This window comes from Rhipicephalus microplus, unplaced genomic scaffold (assembly GCF_043290135.1).
Source record: "Rhipicephalus microplus isolate Deutch F79 unplaced genomic scaffold, USDA_Rmic scaffold_24, whole genome shotgun sequence".
Taxonomy (NCBI): Eukaryota; Metazoa; Arthropoda; class Arachnida; order Ixodida; family Ixodidae; genus Rhipicephalus; species Rhipicephalus microplus.
In genome coordinates this window covers 7,505,786-7,519,941 of record NW_027464597.1, presented here as the reverse complement: position 1 = coordinate 7,519,941, position 14,156 = coordinate 7,505,786, and the positions used below count along the sequence as shown (strand labels likewise).

The window sequence follows — 14,156 nt, the reverse complement described above, 5'->3', positions numbered from 1 at the left end:
AGTGTATGCCAGGGCGAGAAAGCTCGCTTCATTTCCGAAGAAATCGACGTCTGCCATCAACACTTCGCAAGAAGAGTCACTGAAAGCTCTCCCATCAACTCGTCGCAGCGCCTCCAGACCTCCTCTATTTTCAGCGGACGACTACAAAATAGTCCTGCGAATACGTCGAGGCCTCAGCTGTGCTGATACTCCACTTCCGAAGCTCATACATTCCGTCCTAAAAGCAGCACCGCTCACAAGCTCCCTACATGACCAATACCGCATCAACTCTGTAAGCAACATTCTGCTCATAAGCACATCGGGCTCGGCACGCACCGAAGCATACCACCGTATCAAATCCATCAAGATTGACGAGCGCAGCTTTGAAGTGGTCCCCCACATTACCGATCCATCGAATACCTGCCGAGGGGTCATCCGTAATATTCCTTTGGAACACACATCTGAAATCATCTTGTCAAGTCTATTGGACTATCACAGACTAGGCCTCATCCTGACCCAACATCGCATGGGTTCCACAGCGTCCATCTTGGTCACCTTTAGAGGTATGCGCGTGCCTTTTTACATGAGTTATCAGGGTGGCATCACCAGATGCGTACCCTATCGTCATAAGATGGAAGCCTGTAATCTCGGCTGCAAGCTTGGCCACAGACCAGACGTATGCCCAGGTGCCCCTCAGCCTTTATGTCCAATGTGTGGCATTCCGAACCCCCTCCTTGATCACGAATGTGAACCTATATGTGTGGTGTGCAACAGTGACCACCCCACCGGCTCGCCCCAGTGCCCACAGCTCTACAAGCCCAAACCAAAGCACGCACTCTCGATTTTCCAGCAAGATGCAGCTCCATTCCACGACCCAAGACTATCTTTCAAGAACGCCCCTAGAGTACGCTCACCCAGTATTACAAGACAGCAAAGCCGAAAAAGTCGCAGCCGCAGCCGAAGCCGCAACAAAAGCATTCATCAAGACCCCAGCCCTCGGACTGGCCCTGGACACGAGGTGAGCTGGGCTCATGTAGCCTCCCCTGAAAGCTCCATTCAAAAGCAGCTCAAACTATTGCAGGATGAGATGGCTAAATTGAGGGCAGAAAATGCAAAACTACGCCTAGAGCTTCAGTCCTTCAAACAACCATCTACCTCCACACACCTCCCCACCTAATCTTTCCCCCCAACACCTATCTCACCAGCACCAGCTCCTCTCTCAACCACCCCTATAGCTATGCACCCCGCTCAACCACCTGCGGAGAAACGAAAAGAATCGACTCCCACATTGTCATTCGATGAGTGAGTAGAACAAGTCGAAGCGAAACTAGCGAAGGTTGACAAAGAGAAAGAAAAAGTAACCGAACTTGAGAAAAAACTAGACAATTTTATTACCTTCTCCACAGCTTCCTCTCAGAAGCTACATGAGTCCGTGGCCTCGATACAACAAGCCATGTTACCGATGCATCAAACCCTAGATAGAGTCACGCAGTGGATCGACACGGTCCACGCTAACCATCCAGAGCTTGCCCAACCTAAGCCAAATCAACCTAGCGAAAATGGCTGCTCGTAAGCGCACTGAACTTTGCGTATGGCAATGGAACTGCAGGGGTTTTCACCGAAAAAAGGCTAACCTCCTGCAGTGCATGAAATCGTAAACTACCCCTCCCCCAATCATTGCGTTACAAGAAACAAATGGTGTAGTGCAGCTGCCAGGTTATAGAACGCATCAAAACCCGGCTGATACTAAACCAAACACTGCTTTCTTATCTCAGAAGTACCTTACAGTTACCTATTCAAAATTTGCTGACATCGACATTGAGCACGGCTTTCTCCAAATACTACCTTATAAACTTAAGTCACCATTCTTATACATTCTCAACGTATATTGTAGACCGCAAGAGCAAAGGCACCGCTTCAATTCCCTATTTGCCCGAGCTACATCCTCGGCAGGCAAACACACCCTCCTCATAGTGGGGGATTTCAACACCTCCCAACCAGCGTGGGTTACACCCCATCTATACCGAAAAGTAGAGCCCAATGATCCCATATTCAGGCACATCGTTTTACACTGCACAACGACCCGGAGGAGCCTACTCGTTTGGGGAACAGTGTGAACAAAGATACATCGCCCGATCTTACCCTCACTCACAATGCCCCCACAATGGTTTGGACTAACACCCAAACTAATCTTGGCAGTGATCATTACATTATTAGCATTACTTTGCAACTAAAACGCAGACCCATTGCAGCTAAACCACTGATGCTCACAGAATCGGGCAAATTTAGAGAGACCCGCAACAACAGCGCTCCGTCACGTATTGCAGACCTTACCGAGAGGACTCAACAGCTTCAGAAAGATGTTGAAATTCACACGAAAACTCTACTCCCCGACACCCCAATAACTACTCTCGACTCCAAGCTTCTCCATATGTGGGAAGCAAAACATTCACTTCTGCGATGGTGGAAACACCAGCGCCACAACAGGAAACTCCGCATTAGGATAGCGAAGCTAGACCAACAAATCGAGCGATACACGACTCAATTGTCGGCACAACAATGGGGACAGCTTTGTGAAGGAATGCATGACCACGTCAGTAATAAAAGAACGTGGCAACTTCTTAGGCATCTGCTAGACCCCAGCACTTCTCGCGCTCGACACTCGCGCGCTATCACTAAACTGTTACACAAGCACAGTGACCATTTAGGACAGCTCTTCGATAACCTCCGCACGTTGCATTTACCTCAATTACGTAAGGATTCTATACCATCTTACACAGGGAAACCTAATGAGTCATTAGATGCGCCGATAACGGAAGCAGAAGTTAGGCACGCCCTCGCAATACTCCGTACCACATCGGCTTCAGGTCCCGACCGCGTTAACAACAAATTACTTAGAAATCTTGACCCTATATCTATTAAATCTTTGACTGAGTACTTTAACGACTGTTTTGACACGGGCACCCTTCTACCTTCGTGGAAATATGCCAGAGTCATATTTATTCCTAAACCGAACAAAGCTTCCTTAGTAGAAAATCTGAGGCCCATTTCCTTAACATCGTGTCTCGGAAAGACTATGGAGCATGTTGTGCTTGCACGCCGCCAGAGACACGTGGAGGATAATGGACTACTGCCTCAAGAAATGATTGGTTTTAGGCCCTCACTTTCCGCACAAGATGCGATGCTTCACCTTCAACACGACATCATAACTCCTAACCAGAGCGAGGATACTCAGGCAATCCTTGGTCTAGACATACATGGAACATTCAATAACGTAGCCCACTCAGCTATATATGCTGGTCTCAACTGCATTTCTTGTGGCGCTAAAATTTACTCTTACATCAAAAGCTTCCTCACAGACCGCACAGCTACATTAACATTAGGACCAGAACATTCCTCACCCTATACACTAGGCAGCTTCGGAACACCTCAAGGGTCAGTGCTCTCTCCAGTCCTTTTTAACCTGGCTATACTACCTATACCCAATGCTCTTCAACGTATCCCTGACTTGAACTTCTCCATCTATGCCGATGATATCACCTTATGGGTGAAAGGAGGCTCGGATGGACACATTCAAGACACCCTACAAACAGCTGTAGATACAATAGCAGCACTAACATCTCAGATGAATCTCTATTGTACCCCAACTAAATCAGAGTTACTCCTTCTACCAACTCATCGTCGGAACAAACACGTTCCAATGATCGAAGTTCACATGAATAGGTGCCTCATTCCTAGAGTATCACGCATTCGTGTGCTAGGTTTATTTATCCAAAACAACTGACTTAAGACATACACACTCGAAGCTTTGCGCAATACCATTGAAAACAGCCTAAGAATGATAGAAAGAGTATCAGGGAAAAATGGAGGGCTCCGAGAGTCAGAGCTACTTCGTGTAATACAAGCTTTTGTGATTAGTAAACTCACATATACCCTTCCTTACCTTCACCTTGAATTAGCAGAGGAGGAATCAGTCAACACCCTCCTCCGCAGAGTTTACAAATACGCGCTAGAATCAATACCTCTAATGCATTATTCCACCAGACGGGAGTCATAAATACCCTATGTGAAATCCGTGAAGCCTATTTAACAGCTCAATACGCAAGGCTCGCGACCACTAGCGCAGGTCGCCACATTTTATCGTCTACCTGAATTAACTTCACCTCACTCACCGATGCTAAGTACAACATTCCCAAAAACATACACAAACAATTACTCATACCACCCCTTCCTAAAAACATGCATCCGACATATCATACTAAGCGCTGAATCCAAAAAGCAAAAGCTCTTCAGAAAAAATTGCATAGAGCCAATGACGTACTCTATGCCGGTGCGGCAGAATACCCATCCTCCTCACCCTATGTCCTCTTTGCTGTCGACTATAACGGCAAGGCGCTCACAACAGCATCCGTCACTGTCAACTCTTCGGAGGAGGCAGACGAGGCTGCCATCGCTTTAGGTCGATCCATCGCCAATATCACTATGATTGTTAGTGACTCCAAAACTGCCATACGCAACTTCAGCGCAGGTCATCAACTGCCCTTTCAATTCTTAAGAAACATCCTCCCACGCAAGACGTTGCTCTCATATGGGTGCCCGCGCATGCGGGGTTGAGTGGCAATGAGGCGGCTCGGCTCATACCTGTGCTCGAGGAATGACCGGCCAAGCGCAGGCCTCTGATGGCGCCTTAGACCACGTGGCCTTTTTAAGCGCGAGAGATCGTCTTTTGACCTTCCACGATATAACAAATCACTACCGCCTACAGCACACTATATACCCCCCCTTACACATGGAGCTTCGCGCTACCATGAAATACTATGGCGCCAGTTACAGAGCCGTACGTTTCCTACCCCGTCTTTTCGCCATCTTATACACCCTGCGATATACCCCTCCCCTTTGTGCATTTTCTGTCAACAAAGAGCTAACCTAGACCGTCAAACCAAGTTCAGTGAGGACGGACAGAATCACCTCGATGCCAGCAATGACGGGCAATATGTCCTGCACCTCCGCAGTGAAACCATAGTGGACGTCTGTCCACTGTGCGCCAAGCATCTGTTTTCCGGTTCGGTGGACGCGTCGATGCCCATGGGGTGGCTGTGGACGGCTGGTTGTATGGCTGTAGCGTGGGTGGTTGATGCAGTGTCTGCTCTTGCGGCGGATACGAAGGGGCCATCGGCACTTGGTGGTACAGCGTCGGCATAGCGGGTGGTGGACGTCGGAGAGCGGCAGCGTAGCTCATGGAACGCTGCTGAGCATCAGGACTAGCCGTAGACAACGCTTGGTAGATTTCGTCGCGTACGACTTCAGCGATCGACGCGATGGGATTTTCAGCAACCGGATTCGGCAACTTCTGCAGTTTCTCGCGAACTATCTTCCTAATCAAGTCTCGCAAGCAGCTCTGACTCTCAGACGTCATGGCGATAGCATTGATTGGGACATTGCAGGACATGCGGTCATATTGCCTGCAGCGTTGATGAAGGGCCCGCTCGATAGTCGTAGCCTCCTTAAGGAAGTCAACCACGGTACTTGGAGGGTTGCGCAGTAGCCCGGCAAAAAGCTGTTCTTTGACACCGCGCATGAGGTAACTCAACTTTTAATCTTTCGTCATGTGCGGGTTAGCTCATTGAAAGAGACATGTCCTCGGCAAACATTGCAACGGTTTCGTAGGGTTTTTGAACCCGTAGCTCCAATAACTGCTGCGCACGGTCCCTTTTATCGATATTGGCGAAGGTATCGACGAACTTCTGTTGAAAGTCGGGCCAAGCTGACAGATTGCCTTCTCTATTCTCATACCAAGTACGAGCACCGTCGTCAAGGTAGAAATAGGTGCGTGAAAGCTTTTCCTGTTCCGACCACTGATTTACCTTGGCAACACGCTCGTAGTGGTCAAGCCAGTCGTGAACGCCTTTGTGGGCACCGCCACTAAAGCGATCGAGAACGAGGGGTTCAAAGAGGGTTACATGTGTAGAGTGCGTCGGAAAGCTGCCTTCGGGCACCTGTTGCGGGCTTGCGTGGGCCATTGGTTGAGGTGTGCGGTGGCTAGCAGGTTCCGGCGAGTGAGTCAGCTCTGGCGCGAGGCCTCGCAACCGTCGAGTGGAGTGGTGTTTCTACAGGTGACAATGCGTCTGGACTCGATGAGCGGCTCCCAGCGGGCGTGTGGAGCACCAGACAGAGTTGCGGCCCAGCACTTCAACCAGTGTCGCGGTACAACGCGAATAAAACACAGATACACCTTCGGACGACGAAATCAGCGTGTCCTCAACAGCTGAGCCACAAGATCGTCTTCTTCGGCCTCGAGCGAAGCTAGAGGCCCACTACCGCGTGCCCACTAAATGCCCCATCATCGTTATCGTCCACAAGTAGACACGCGTCAATATCATGTGGGGGTGTACTCGAAACCCACCACCCCATTCTCTACACATTAATAGTGAGGAGCAGTGGGAGGCCTCTATGTGCAGCTCGGCGCCTGAGGTCCAGGACCAGATCTTGGATTGGGCCAAGAGGGTAGCGGAGACCTACGCTGGGTAGGCTCCTCTGACACTCCACCACTGTACCTTTCCCTCTTGGGATGAATAAAGTTCTTCTCCTCCTCTCCTCCTCGCGGCGGTGTCCGCGCGCCGGCAGGTGTAATCTCTACACTCTCGCTCCTTCTCGAATAGCAACAGCTGCGAACGCGCGCGCTTGACCTCGCCCCTAGCAAATGGAGAACGTGGTGTGAGAGAGCGTAGGAGAGGGTAAGTGCAAATTTTAGCCGCTCCTTCTCTCAATGTTCACTCTCCTCTTCCTGCTCCCCACTCAAACCTTCGCTCACGCCCCACTCTCGACCATTCGCTGGCTGCGCGCCTCTCAAGAGCATCGGGAAATGTGTGTTTGACACGCCGCTGTGAAGCGACAACACCGACGCCGAACCGAGAATACACGCTCATCACTCTGGAGCTAGAGGATATACGGGATAGGCAAAACAGCTCCTTGCAGCCAATTCCAAGTGTCTTAAAACTATAAAGACAACGAAGACACCCCCGCCGTCGATAAGTACCTGTTCCACCTTTGGGACGCCCGCAGAAGCTTAACTAAACGTTGGCGGAAAAACAAGTTCAACAGCAAGCTTAAACTTAGAATAGCCGAGTTGAGTAAGCAAGCGGAGGAATATGCTGCACAACTGAACGAATCCAATTGGATAGATTGGTGCAATGTTGTAGCTAAAGAAATGAATACAAGGAAAGCATGGCAACTTTTTCGAACTCTCCTGGACCCCGCCCAAACCAGAGGAGAAGCGCAAAAGCAGCTCCGTCGAGCCCTGCACAGTTTTCAGGAAACCAACTCCCAGCTGGCTGATGATTTGTGTGCTAGATACCTATGTCGCACCACGGATCCCAACAGGAACGCATATGAATACGCAGGTAGAGAAAACAGTCAGCTTGATGCCCCTTTGTAAATGTGCGATCTGAAAGCGGCACTGAAAAAAATTCGCAGGGGCACTGCCCCGGGCCGAGACCTGATCACGGTAAAACTGTTAGCAAATCAATCGGACGATTCTTATTGGCATTTATTGCAGTACATTAACGCGATCTGGGATGGCCAACCACTGCCAACTGAATGGAAAACAGCAGTTGTCACATTCATCCCCAAACCAGGCAAGCAAATCAGCACAGACAACCTCAGACCTATATCATCAACTTCATGTGCCGGCAAATTAATGGAAACAATGGTTAGAGACCGTCTCGCCACGTACTTCGAGAGCAAGGGGCGTTTCGCAGATGTTTGGCTTGAGGACACACCTGTCTGCACAAAATATCCTCTTGCAACTAAAACGACACATTATCCAACCCATTCCCTCGGTGCACAACGACAGAGTAATCCTTGCACTCGACCTTAAAGGCGCATTCGACAACGTTAAACATGAAAACATCCTAAAGAACTGGAGTAGTGTCCATTGCGGTAAGAAAATATTTGCCTACATCAGAGACTTTCTCTATGAGAGACTAGCGTTCATTCGCATAGATAACGAGGAACATGGACCATTCAAAATGGGGACGCGGGGAACCCCGCAAGAGCTGTCCTGCCTCCGCTGCTATTCAACATTCTCATGATGAAGCTCCCGCAAGCATTGGCAGTAGTGGAAGGAATATATCATGCTATATACGCCGACGATATAACAATCTGGATGAATCGGGGCAGTTTAGGAGAAATTGAAGACCGCCTGCAGCAGGCCGCCTCCATTGTGGAGGACACTGTGGCCCAGTGTGGGTTGCAATGCGCTCCAACCAAATCTGAATTCCTGCATATCAGAGAAATTATTAAAGGTAGGACGATCCTCAGGATCAACCATACGAGAGGTTTCAGAACTGCGAATCCTTGGCCTTCTGATTCAGAACAGAACAAAAAACAGCACCACGCTAGACAAGCTACGCAAAATTGGAGAACAGGTAGGGCACATGATCCGCCGAGTGTCAAACAAGCACGGAGGGCTACGAGAAAGGGACGCGATTCGGCTCGCCAATGCTTTTGTAACTAGCAGGGTTCTATATTCAATACCGTACTTACGAATGACTAAACACGACGAGAACAAAGTCGATGCTATTCTTAGGAAAGTAATTAAGCACGCACTTCATTTACCCATCAGCACTTCAAATCAGAAACCCTCTGCACTGGTAGTCTTTAACTGTATACAAGAGCTCCAAGAAGCCCACCTCACAAATCAATATACGCGTCTTACGCAGACGCCCCCCGGGCGGCGCCTACTGGACCGCCTCTTGATCGGGCACGAATGCGAAATCGAAAGCGCGGAGCGTATTACTGAACTTTGGAGAACAAAACTCTGGGTGTCCCCGCTTCCCCGCAGTATGACCAGGGAGGCGTACCAGTGTAAAAGACAAGCGCGCGCTGAGGCACTTGAACAACGGCTTGGCTCCCGTAATGGGGTTTATTACGTCTATGTGGCCGGGCCGTCACCTAGGGGATACTACACGGCGGCGGTAATACATCAAGGAACGCAGGTGGACGGCCTCACTTTCAAAGCCACAAGCTCAAGTAAGACGGAGGAGGTGGCCATTGCACTGGCAGTATCCCATCCAAACTCAAAACAAATAGTTACAGACTCTCGAAGAGCCTGCGAGAGCTATCTTGCAGGAGAAATTTCTCCATTGGCTAGTAGACTTTTAAAATTCAGCATCAGGAACCGCGATCCTACCCCAAAACGTCTGATATGGACTCCGGGACATCAGGGTCTACAGGGTAACGAGGCTGCAAATGCAGTGGCCCGCGTGCTTACTTCCCGGGAAACTCCCCGTTCCCCTGATAGACCTGAACGTCCCACACCTTTAACACGGTTTCGAGAAATCCAAGAATACTACATTGAGCAACGCCGCTTGTATCCCGCACCAGCGAAGGGACTCCGAAAACGGAGGAGCACGTCCTGCGGCGCCTACAGACAAATACGCTGCTCTGTCCAGCCATACTCAAATATTACGACCCAAAAATAAGTGGGCAGTGTCAGCACTGTGGGAAGTGGCCAACACTTACCATATGGTCTGGGCCTGCCAAATGAACCCAAAATTAACCCCCTTTCTCAACCCCACCAAAGAGGACTGGGAGACGACCCTACTTAATAGCTCCACACTAGAGGAACAGCGAACTCTAGTCCAGTGGCCTCGGGTGGCGGCCTCGACTAATGACGTCACGGAGTAGGGTTGTCAACCAGTCCGGTGGAGATAGAGGGCTATCTGGCACAGCCAGCATCAATAAAGCTTTTGTCCCCCTCCTTCACTCTGGACCGCTCGCTGGCTGGGCGCCTCTCAAGGCGATGGCTGAACTCGGTGAAGGCGAATGTGTGACGGCAACGGTACCTTCTTTCGGCGCAAGAAATGCCTTCGCATTTCCTCACGATTCCCTTCAGGGAGATGGGGGCATTTTGCTTAACCTCCTTGAGTCCATCCTCCCCTTGTTATAGACGTCTGGAGAACGCTTGTTGTGGTAAAGTCCCGGCCTTAAAGATGCGCTTAAATGAAATAACAAAGACTTTAAATTGAGGACTCGTGCTCCTCTTGAAAATCGACCTAGTCGTTTGTCAAGGTAGACAGCAATTCGAGACTGGATGCATACTCCGAGAAAAACGTTTATTTAGGAAACTTGCGCCACCTTAATTGCCGGAATGGATGATGTGTGCCTTGGCACTCCCCACACTTTGAGTTCATCGACAATGGTTCTTACAGTGGCGTGGTTTCATTTGGACGTGTTGAAGCCCACTCAGGATTTGTCCCGAATAGAACTAGTATTGCACTGGCGAACGTGTGAATATTCTTGCCGGGAACTTGTTCACTGCGTTATTTTTCATAACAGCGCATCATCGAGTGTAATACCCCGGTCACACGTGGCAACTTAAGTGCACTTTGAGCGAGTGTATTTACGCTCACGAAGTGTCATTTTGACGGTTCGCTGCTACACGAGAAAATGAAGTGTACTTTGGAAGGGATGACTGTGGCAATTGTTGGGTTTGTAGCGCAAAGTGTATTTGTTACTTTTGCGCCCGTGTCTCATCGTCGGACCACGTTCTCTTCGTGGAAGTAGCACCAGCGGCACACGCCATCGTAAACGACTAGAGAACGACTCGCGTTCAAATGTGAAAGTCTGCCTTGGAGTAAACAACGTGACGGACGCGGCCATTGCATAGCATGTGCGTCGCATCCCCGTTGCGGACGTGGTCGCAAACTGCCCGAGGATGAGAGCAGCGAGAATGTTTTTTCATTTATGGCTTGTTTTAGTACATAGCGAAATCCTTCAAAACGAAAACAATAGTTTAAAAATAGTAAGAGCGCCGCTCTATACAACAGCGTATTTCTGTGCAAGCCACTGGCACCAAGGCTACACACTTGGTCGCAGCGAAGTGAGGTTGGAGAACGCACTTTCCGGCAAGTGTACTTTGCAGCGAGTGGCACTAAAGTTGCTCTTGTGACGGCGCACAAATGACACTCTCGGCTAAGTGTACTCGCTCGAAGTGCACTTAAGTTCACGCGTGACAGGGGTATAAGGCCCTTTATGCTCTCCCATAACAGTGTATAGTACTCTAAATTGTTACCCAAAACACACTCGTAGCTCCCCGGCTGAGATTGCTGAGTCGCCGTGTGATGAATGTTGCCAATGTCCTCTGTTAGGCGCGATGAACAGAGTCCGCCCACGCCTTCTGCACTGTGCGCCATGCGAGTTAGCATTTAACTCCGATTAAGTTCTAGTATGCTAGCTGTGTTTTCAAGAGCCATGAACAAAAAAAAAGGGGATTTGTGGGTCACAACCGCGCCACGGTGGCCTAGTGGCTAAGGTACTGGGCTGCTGACCCACAGGCCGCGGGATCGAATGCTGGCTGCAATTCCGATGGAGGTGGAAATGCTTTAGGCCCGTGTGCTCTATCTTGAACGCACGTTAAAGAATCCCAGGTGGTCGAAATTTCCGGAGCCCTGCACTATGGCGTCTCTAATACTCATATGGGGGTTTCGGGACGTTAAACCCCACAAATCAATAAATCAATCAGCTCGATCGAATGACGGCTGCATTTTCGATGGAGGGGAAAATGCTGTAGACCAGTGTGCTCAGATTTGGGCGCATGTTAAAGAACCCCAGGTTGTCGAAATTTCCAGACCCCTCCACTACGACGTCCTTCATGATCATATGGTGGTATTAGGATGGTAAACCCCACATATCAATTTATCAATGAATTGCGGGTCACTATGACAACGATTGGATGGTCGTGTTATCAGTCGAAAAATGTTTGCTAGCGTAGGCGTGAGCACAGTGGTCCATAAGGGGTGGAGGGCGGGGTCGCTCTAGTTTTATAAGGTAGCAACAAATAAAGTCCCTGGATGTTCTTAGGAAAGTTCCACCATTATTTTAACCAAGCCGCCGTGCACCGTTCTCTCAGGCCGCCATGAGCATCACGTGCGTTATCTGCGTGGCATAGCATTTTTGATAGTAAAGTGATGCGAGCCGGGTGATAGGGCCAGCGCCCACACGGTGGCCGGTCGGGAGAGGATATAAAGAAGGTATGAACACTTAGTAGAGAAGAGTTGGGCACTTTAGAGAGGATATGGAGGAGAGTGTCGGTACTTTCTGTATATTACGAGATTTTAGCAACAACTACACGTGCGCGCCCGGACTCTCGAGGGGTGCAAGGAGCAGCGCTAGCATAGGGTACGCTCCGTTCACTCCCGTGCATCTAGCGAGTGCCCGAAACAGAGCTCACTGTTTTCTAGAACCAGTTTTTAGTAACATTTGAGGCGTGAGATGCCCAGGTGATATTACACTACAGGAACACTAACATAAACGAGGCTTGAGCACGTTACCCGTTGCAATCAAACGAGTGCACTTCTGAAGCAGTTTTCCTTAACAGCTGTCTAGCCGAGCGTTTATTTTTTCATTCTTTTCATCTTTTGGAATTCATAATAACATGAAGTAGATGCAATGTTTTGTTGAGCCAATCGAATGTATTCTAGTTGGAAAAAGAATGTTATTAGGTGGGGTTTAAACTCCCAGAACCATGGTCCAAATGGGAGATGTCGTAGTGAAGGGCGCCAGGCATTTCGACCGGTTGGTGTTCTTTAACGTGCACTGAATTCGCACAGTATACGGGCCTCTGGCATTTCGCGTCCATCGAAATGGGACCGCCGTGACCATAATTGAATCCGCGACCAAAACTGAACTGTTACGCTTTCCGCATTAACAAACCGAAGAGAAATGCATGATGGAACTCAGAGATTTGTGAGAATAGTACCCTGGTTTAATCAATTCAGCGTGGTTACCACTTTTAAATTAATACTTAAATATGAAAAAGACAACCATCAGTGGCGTCAGCATCAACGCCAACTAAGAAAGAATTCAGTTGGTGATAACGTCGCCTCATGATGTCATCGTGACTATAAAGGTCGCCACAAATTGTGACGTTATCATGAGGCCACACGAGGACGTCATCACGTGACATCTTCGCTGGGTCAAAGGGGGCAGATCTCGGAGGCAATGCAAAACTGCGTAGAGTGCTTAAAGCTTTTGGGCGATGGCGGCGGTGTGTGATCAATGCACTAGACTACGAAGTTCGGCTTTCGTATTCGAGTCAATTTGGGCAAATTCAATTTTAACGACAATTTCAGTGAGAACTACGCGCAACACTCACAGTGTACAGCACACCTTTTGCCAAAATGAAGGCATTCAGAGTTTTTCTTCTTCGATTCGGAACAGTGTGCCTGAGTTCGTTTACGAGCCAGACAGTTCTGACGAATCCCTTCAGTATCATTCGTCGTGTTTAACATTGAATAATTGGCAGTGGTGTAATACTAGTTTCGCGAGTGTTGTTGTAAACTGTTAGAGCTGTTTTTCATTGCTTTGTTAAAAATCGTACTCGCGACACTGTAGTATTGCTTGTGGTGCCGGTGATATCAGTTATTTCTGCACTGTTCTTTTTCTGTAACTCCCCTTTTCCAATCCCTTCGCTGCAACTCCACAACACTGCTTAGTATTCAGGCCTGCAGTGTTTTGAAATAAGTAAATGCATCAGGGATCATAGTAATACTTAGAGCTGATATCTTAGGCACCCGTTCCTGTGCTGAGTGGCGTAGAGGTGTGCCGGCGTAAGCGATAGAGCGAACACAGACTAAACAGACTAAAGAAAGGGAACGCAGTCTGTCGACATCACAAGCCACTGGCCTCCAACCTTGCCTTCTTCCTCTGACAGGCGTGCTGGCCCTTCCGATGGAGCTCGGGTGCACATAAAGCAGGGCTGGCGCGTGCCATATGGCCTTGCTTGTCGTAACAGCGCTGTCAGCGTTTCCTTCGATTCGCGACGCCTTCAATGCACCGAGTGCTGTGCAAATCATTTCAGCGCTGGCAGTTTTTGTGACAATAGGTAACAAATTTTAAAATGCTATAACGGTGTCAATAGCCAAAACTTCATATACTGTTTGCGTTGGCCCAGCACGAGGCAGCAATCCCAGTTGGCAGTAAGAAGTATCGTGATCGTCGGCGATTTTAATTTTGTTCCATGATAAAAATATGAATCACCGTTTGGACACAAGACCCAGAAAATATAAGACATAGCACTGTGTGTACAATTCCCGCCTTCGTGCTTTGTCTAAACGCTCTTTTATATTTTTATCATGAAACGTCACCAACTCACCCAATCTTCTTGTCTGTTCTTG

At 49.0% G+C, this 14,156-nt stretch overlaps 2 long non-coding RNA genes across 2 annotated transcripts in view; one reads left to right on the top strand and one right to left on the bottom strand.

Annotated features, from left to right (window-relative positions):
* Positions 1-14,156, bottom strand: part of LOC142786474 (uncharacterized) — a 273,752-nt gene that overhangs the window by 108,918 nt on the left and 150,678 nt on the right. The gene's annotated exons all lie outside the window — the stretch shown is intronic.
* Positions 1-14,156, top strand: part of LOC142786449 (uncharacterized) — a 30,993-nt gene that overhangs the window by 1,299 nt on the left and 15,538 nt on the right. The gene's annotated exons all lie outside the window — the stretch shown is intronic.